This window comes from Grammomys surdaster, unplaced genomic scaffold, assembly GCF_004785775.1.
Source record: "Grammomys surdaster isolate TR1022 unplaced genomic scaffold, NIH_TR_1.0 125561, whole genome shotgun sequence".
Classification (NCBI taxonomy): domain Eukaryota; kingdom Metazoa; phylum Chordata; class Mammalia; order Rodentia; family Muridae; genus Grammomys; species Grammomys surdaster.
The window spans coordinates 1936973-1945168 of NW_021620408.1; the positions used below are offsets into that span (position 1 = coordinate 1936973).

The 8196-nt window shown below is 49.0% G+C and overlaps 1 protein-coding gene across 1 annotated transcript in view; it reads left to right on the plus strand.

The window, feature by feature from the left end:
• Positions 1-323: 323 nt before the first annotated feature.
• The window catches only part of Ghrh (growth hormone releasing hormone), a 17085-nt gene continuing 9212 nt past the window's right edge, over positions 324-8196 (plus strand). Inside the window, exon 1 of the mRNA XM_028786592.1 lies at positions 324-386. The gene's annotated coding sequence lies outside the window, so the exon portion shown is untranslated. The remainder of the gene's footprint in view (positions 387-8196) is intronic.

Consider the following 8196-nt stretch of genomic DNA (forward strand, 5'->3'; position numbering starts at 1 on the left):
CCAGGGTGAACGTATATCATTGGCCAAGACCAAGGTGTAGGGAATGCTTTACTTGCATGAAAAGGAACTTGTGGTGCTTGTTGTCTGAACATGACTTGGTCCAGAGAGGAAATGTAACCTATAACCTGGCCACTGGTTATGACTACTTCAAGGATGACAGAGATGGGGCCAAAAGGCTATGTACGTGCTCTGGGAACATGCAAGCCCAGGACAGAGAAGGAGGAGTCCTGCTCCTGCTGCCCTTAAGACGGGGTTTTCAGGGTCTGGACACACTTCCACATCACTGGTGCTCCAGGTTGGTTTGGCTCCGGGTCGGTTCGCAGTCCTGGTTGCAGGTCTCTCCTGGTCGCGGCTCCCTGTTCCTCCAGCTCCCACAACCGCACAGTGTAAGTTTGTAGACATCTAAATTTCGAACCTTGCCCTCCTGCTGCCCCTATTGAGGGAGAAATGTCCTCACTGATCGGTTAACAGGAATGCGCAGACTTCCGATGAACAGCGATATGGTTAACCGCCCTTCCCCGTGAAATACACAGAACTGTGTAGCCTGGGTGAGAAATGAACCCCGGCAATCTGCTGCGTTTAGTAAGTCCTCTTTTGTTATTTTATCTGATTGGGTTCACTTCAGACCTGGTTTCCATCTCTTATTTACGACTAAAGGCCCTTGGGTGAGGAAAATGGGGTCAAGAACACCGTTTTCTTTTATGCTCTGCAAATGTTTCTATGCCTCCTTTCCCACCCCCCTTAAAATAAGACTTTCTTCCCAGAGTCCCCCACAAGCTTCTAAAATCCCTGCCTTTCCAATCGCCTCTTCACCTTGGCTATAATTATCTTGGGAGAATTTAGATTCCTTATCATGGGTTTATGACAGCTACAGCTTGAGGACATCGGCCTGGCTTCCATTCTGAGGGCTTGTCAAATTGCCCTCAATGGGAATTATTGTTAGATTTTTTTTTTAAAGATTTATTTATTTATTTTAAGTATATGAGTACACTGTAGCTGTCTTCAGACACACCAGAAGAGGGCATCCAATCTCATTATGGGTGGTTGTGAGCCACCATGTGGTTGCTGGGATTTGAACTCAGGACCTCTGGAAGAGCAGTCAGTGCTCTTAACCGCTGAGCCATCTCTCCAGCCCAGATTTTTTTTTCTTAAAGGGTGATAATGGGATTGTGACTATGTTAAAGAAAGAACCCTTATTTTTTTTTGAGATATGTGCTGAAATATTTACCAGTCTGGGATTTGCTTCAAAACAGTCCAGTGAGGGAGATGATGAACACCACAATTGCTTACTGAAATTATCAGTCTCCGCTGGCTTTCTCTCACAATTCTTCATTCCTTTTCCAGCACTGAGTGTGGAACTCAGGATCTCATGGATGCTTGGGAGGGGTTCTTCCACTAAGCAATTTCCCACCTCTCTTGCAGGGACCCCTTTGCTTCTTCTCTTTTACCCTCTCACCCCAAAGTCTTTGGATCTGTATGTTTTGAGCCTACGGATGGAATTTGCCTTTGGGAGACTCAGCAAAGAAGAGAATCTTAGTTTTGAGATCCCATCTCTATGGGCAGGCATTGGCTTGTCTGGGTCCAGGCTGACAGAAGCATCTGCTTTCTCGCTTGTGTCGTTTCTTCTTTTGACTTTGTTATTAGTTTGTGTAGAGGTCAGGGGACAACTTAGCAGGGTTGTCTCCTCTTCTTCCACTTAATGTGGGTCCCAGGGATCTAACTTAAGTGGTTGGGCTTGCACGGTAAGCACCTTCATCTGCTGCACCATCTCTCTGGCCTGGATTCCCTATTTCTACTTCCGTTTCACCTGTCTTGAAGGTAGATGTAAATCCTCCAAGGTCTCCCCTACTCCCACCCTACTCCTGACTCCTGTGCCCTTCAGGGAAGGAAGGGAGGGAAGAAGAAGGCAGCTTAGAGAAATAACCATCATTTCCAAGATCTGGACCAGATTCAGCTCCCTGGGGCCCAGGGGTTCTTGGGAGGTCTCATGACACTCCAACCACAACATGTGCAAATGGAGCTCCCATCCCCTCTTAACTTGACCCCCACAAGCATCCTGACCCTCCCTCCAGTCATTCATAGACTCATTTGGGCATCCTTTCACTTCCCTCATCTGGCTGTCCTTCTATGCTCATCTAGGCTATGTTGGTCTAGGCTGTGCTGGTCTAGCCTATGTTTATCTTGCGGAGCCTCCCTTAGTTACCTTTCACCATTGCACTGCTTCAGACCCTAGGCATACTGGCCTGGGCTTCCTGACTGGATTCACTTCCTTCAGGCTGCTGTCAATGTTCCCCCTCCCAAACCATCCCACCAGGCTTCAAGAGCCTCCAATGGCCTCTTTCTGTAGAGAACAAGAAAGGACTAAATTCCTTAGTGTAGCATTTGAAACCCTGCATAGCTTGGTCTAAATCACCTATATTTCCTGCTGGTGGAACCAGGAATCCAGGTTCATATCAAAACACATTAGGGCTTTGATTAACACTCCAGAATCCTAGGTCCTACCCTAAACAGTTGAATTAGGAATCAATCAATCAATCGGGGAAGCACACAAAGGACTGGATGACATGGTGCTCAACTGGGAATTAGCTGTGTAAGTTTGAGCACCAGGACTCAGATCCCCAGAATCTATGTCAAATGGATTCCAGTTCTGGGCAGGCAGAGATAGAAGGACCCTGGCGGCTTGCTGATCAGCCAGTCCAGTGGAATTGGTTCAACAAGAATGTCTTGGAGAATAAAGTAGAGAGCCTAGAGAGATAGCTCAGCAGTTTAAGAGTGCTTGTTCTTCTTGCAAAGGACCCGGGTTCGGTTCCCACCTATCCCTCACATTGGGAGGCTCACAGCTAATTACAGGGAATAGAATGCCCTTTTCTGGCCTCCATGGGTATCTGCACATATATTTGAGACAGGGGCTCTCTACCTAACCCTGACTGTCCTGAAACTCAGTAGGTAGATCAGGCTGGCCTCAGGGGCAGAGATCTGCCTGTCTCTGCCTCCTAAGTGCTGAGACTAAAGGTGGCACGTGCTACCCCGCCCCGCTATAATTTTTTTAAAGCCTATATTTTAAAAAGTAAAAGTGGGGAAGTGATGGAGGAAAACCCCTGATGCTGACCTCTGACTTCGGGCCTCTGCCCACACACCTGCATGCCTATGCATCTTCAGTGCACATGAGCCTCTACACACACATGCATGTGCCCCTGCAACACACAAGAACCTCCACACATCCACAAGTACACTCCACACACACAAAAGGTCCGAGGGCCCTCCCTCCAGTCACAGTAAGTGTCCCACCCTGGCCTTCGCTCACACTGGACCGATTTTCTCACTTCTCTTTGAGGCCTGATCTCAATGCCATGTCCCTCACAAAGCCTCTGCTGCTGGCTGACAAACTGAACCTGCACCCACTCCTCTCCGAGAGCACTAAACACATTTCTGTCGCAGAGCGCACATGTCACACTGTAAGCAATTCTCTGCTTGCCTACCTGTCTAGAGTGGAATCTCTACCAGAGCAAGCCGCAGAACACCAGGGCTCCCCAGAGCGTCACTCAGCACAGAGCAGTGCTTCATAAATATCAGTTCCTTCAATCGCATCTTATTCTCCCTGGTTTCTGACCACCAAGCACGGTGCTTAGCACCAGTGGGTGTTGTCTGATGGGAAGATTACAAAAGAATGGGTGAAAGCTCAGAGGGACGATGAGACGCACAAACCAACTAGTGATGCCTTCTCATGAGACACGCTAATCAACTAGAGATGCCTTCTCATGAGACACGCTACTCAACTACTGATGCCTTCTCGTTGCTTAGCATTCTGGAATGCTTGTCTGTAAGAGACCAATCTGAGGGAGCTGTAAACTGAGTCAGAGCCTGGCTGTAGGGGATCTAGGCTTCATGAAGTCACCACATTTGAAAGGTTCTGATGTTAATCAAAAGCCGTTTATGACATCTATTTATTTGTGTGTGTGTGTGTGTACACATGTGCGTGTGCAGCATTACACATATGGAGGTCAGGGAAAACTTGTGTGAACTGGGTCTCTCCTTGTACATCAGGGATCAAACTCCGGTCTGCTGAGCCATCTCACCCCCACTGTGATGAATGCATGTGAACCTCACAGAGCCATCTTCCCTCACAGTTCCCCTGCCATGAACCACGGGTCAGTCTTAATCTTATCACATTGAGAACTCCACCTGACAGGATCTACAGAGACCTCCACTGGCTTTACTCCGTGAGAAATCTGCTCTTTGTGTAGGGCCGGAGGAAATTTGCCTTAGGGTGCTGTAGCTGGGCCAGGGCAGTTACACTGTTCTGGAACGAAACACAAGCGCTTGTTTTGACTCAGGCCCCCACTTACCATCTGTGGGACTGGATACAGCATTCTGCTTCTTCAAGGTTGAGCTTTGTCAGTCCTGCAGTGGGAGACCTAGGTGTTCCTAATCCTGATGGCTGCTGAGTGGTGAAGTCATGGGCTGTAGCTTAGGACAACTGGAGTTCAGTAAATGACAGATAATTCTTGGCCCCCGGTGAGAGGGCCAGAGCTACAAGCTGGGTCCTAGTCATGAATTTCGGCTTCATGAATTCTGGAGTTCAGTGTCAGAGCTGCTCTGGAGCCAGGGGTGAGTGGGGCTGTGTGTGGCAGGGCTGACCTTGGACTGAATGACTGGATTGAGTCCCTGATGAAGAACTCAGACATCTTGCTTCTGGTAGTTGGTGCTGGGTTACTAGGTCCCGTAACTGAAGTGGAACCACGGAGCGGAAATGAGGCCGTATAATAGAGCCCTGATGTTTTTATGTCATGGGAAACTGAGAACTGGAGATTCAGACAGGGCTTTGGGGTTCGCCTCTGATGGGAAAATATGAAGGTCCACTGCATGTCCGCACAACTGATTGTCACTAAGATGTGCCAACCCTGAGACTTCACAGGAGATCGAAAGAGAGGCTCCTTCCTTCCTGACTGATGCGTGCTCTTGGCCCTGAGGTGTGCTGACAGCCCTGGTGAGATATACTTTGGTCCTGAGGCAGAGCTTGAGCCAGGACGTCCCCCTAAGTGGAAACACAGCTAAATACTTGGGTATGAGAAAGAGAAAGATGAAGAGGTCTGGGTGGCACAGTGAAGGATGGCATGGCAGATCTGACCAGAACCTGCTTTGTTAGTCCTGGGATTTCACAGGGAACAAAGCCCCACACTAGGGATCTCTGACATTGGAACAAAGTCTGACACCACCAAAGACTGGAGAACGGCGCCACCTCCTGGCTGCCTGAGGCCATGACCCTCCTCCGCCGGCAGAACCGTAGGGCTTTTAGGGAGTGTCTGATGTCTTAGCGTCCTAGAATAAAACGACCCTTTGAGCTTGTTTCTGGTGAGCCTGAGATTTTGCTCTTTTACCAACTCCTCCTCCTCACCAACACACCTGCTATTCAGACCCAGATTAGCTTTGGTGCCCAGCATCTGGAGAGGCTTAGAGAAAAAAAAACCCAACATTTCCCCCACCTACATACACACACACACACACACACACACACACACACAAACAAACACACACACACACGTATAAAATCATCCAAACCCAGGGGAGATCAGGCAGGGAGAATGCTTCTTGGAGAGACAGGCCCAAGGAAAGGCAGCCTGATGTAGGGACAGTTTCCTTGTAGCATGATGGTTGCATTAACACTACTCACCCTATAGCCAGTCTGGTAGACACTCACGGTTCATAATTCTCTTGTCACAGGTGAGATATTCTAAGCAAGAAGAACTTACTAGACCTGCCACTTTCGAGTAACCCAGAGGTGTTACACAGAGACAACTGTGAATCACTGAGCTATATCTCTAGGCCCCTTTTAAATTTTTATTTTGTGAATTGCCTAGGCTGGCCTTGAACTCTCCCTGTAGCCCCCAGGTGCTCCTTGACCTTGTGGTCCTTCTACCTCCATCTACTGTAATGGAGGATGCTGGGATTAGAGACCAGCTCAGGTAGGCAAGTCTTAACTTCACCTCTTCATTGGTGAGCTCTGCAAGATCTCCTCGGATACAGGTGTTTCTTAAAAAAGATGAGCTTCAGAGTCACCTCACGGCCCAGTCAGAAGCTCGCCTTGTCTGGAGGAATCACACAAGCTAGGAAAGAGAATCAACCAGACCAATTTACAGAAAAAGAAACCAAGGCTCAGAAAAAATCAAGTGACTTGTCTGGGGCCACCCAGAAAGGCCACAGCAGCCCACATTGGGGGCCCAGCTCTGGCATAACACACATGTACAGCCACGTGACACTTGCTACTGAGGACTCCATAAACAGACTCAGAAGGGCAGGAGGGTCAAGGGAATCGGGAAGTCTAGGGTCTGGACCTCCCCATCTCCTGCACAGTGGCCTGGGGCAGGCTGGGAATGCTTCCATCCTTCAGGAAAGACATGAAAGCAGCTTTCACAAAGTAGGGTCTGAGGCCCACAGATAGGCCCCCTTTGTTCACCGGCTCTCCCTCCCCTCCCTGCCCAGCCTGCAGCAGCCACCTCTTTGAATGGCTTGCTCTCACTCTGGAAATTTGCAACACAAATGTGCGGCCAGTCTCCCTCTCAGCCTGGCCACACTGCCCTAGCCTTTGGGGGCCTTTTAGAAACCGCCTCTCTCTGGGGTGCTCTCTTTTTCTGTTTCCGCTCAAGCCCCAGGACCCTAGACACCGACACAATCACTAATTAAGGCTGGGTTAAAAACACATCTTGGGAAGGAGCCAGCACTGAGTGAGGCCAGCCAGAGCAGGGTGGTGGGAGTCAGAGGTGGAAGCTGGATTTTCATTCTTGGGACTCTTTCTGGCTTTCTCACCCCATCTTAGTGGGCTTGTCAACAGATAAGGCATGCTAACGAGATGGCTCCCAGCTCCCCTAACCATGCCTCCACTTGCTAAGCCACAGCTTGTCACCATCTCCTCACTGGGGAGGCAGGTGTCCTGATCTCCACCTTTGCTCCAGATTCCCACATGGGACAGAGTGCTGTTTCACAGGAATCACTGGCTGCCCTAGATGGTGTGCCTGTTTTAGGCTCCTTTCCTAGCCCAGCTGATGAAGTGCTTCCTGTTTAGAGTGACCTTCCCTTCTCCCACAATTCTTGAGCACTTTTGTATGTGTTTGGAATTGAAGCTTCCCATAACTCTCTGAAGGCTCCAGTGAAGAGAGGTGCTGGGTCCCCCTGTTTCTCAAGGCCCAAATCCAGCGGAGAGGACAGAAGCCCATACATTGCCATATTGGTGGAAATGAGACCCTGGTTCTCGGGATAGCTAGTGCAAAGAGCACTGTGGGCTGGAGGGTAGGGGAGCTAATTAGATGTTTAATAAGAACTTGTAAAAGAAGGAAACAGATGCTCACTTAAGAACTGGCCAGACAGTGCTCCTTCACCCTGGAGGGAATGTAAATGATAAGACTTGGTTCTGGAGGAGAGTTTGGCAGCCAGTTCTTCCTCCTCCTCCTCCTCTTCTTCCTCCTCCTCTTCTTCCTCCTCCTCTTCCTCCTCCTCCTCTTCCTCCTCCTCTTCCTCCTTCTCCTCCCTCTTCCCCTCTTTCTGCTCCTCTTCCTCCTTCTCCCCTTTCTTCCTCTTCCTCCTTCTCCTCTCTTCTCTCCTCCTTCTCCATTTTTGTGTGTATGACTTGTGTGCACACCCGTTATTTTGTGTGTTTATGCCAGCAGCCACCAGCCACAGTGACCCTCCTGAGGTCAGAGGGCAGCTTTTGGGAGTTGATTCTCTCCTTAGACCGTAGGCTCCAGGGATAGAATTCAGGCTCTTGTGCCACAAGCACTTTCACGCGCTAAGCCATTTTAACGCGGCCGTTTAAATATTCAAAGTATTCTCCTACAGCACAACAACAGTTCTGCTCTTAGAGCCCTCGAAGACTGATGAATTTACCCATTCTCACTGAATCTTGCAAAGATTCGTAACTTTTAGACACAATTTTATTTATTTATTTATTTTTAATTTTGTGTGGGTGGTTCTTTTGCCTCGTGTATGAATGAGCTCCCTGTGCATGCAGTGCCCACAGAGGCCAGAAGAGGGCGTTGGGACGCCCTGGGACTGGAGTTACAGATGGCTGAGTCACATTGTGAGGTCAAACATGCGGCCTCTGAAAGAACAACCTGTGCTCTTGATCACTAAGCCATCGCTCCAGCTCTGTAGAGTGATTCTTTTTTTTTTTTTTTTTTTTTGGTTTTTCGAGACAGGGTTTAT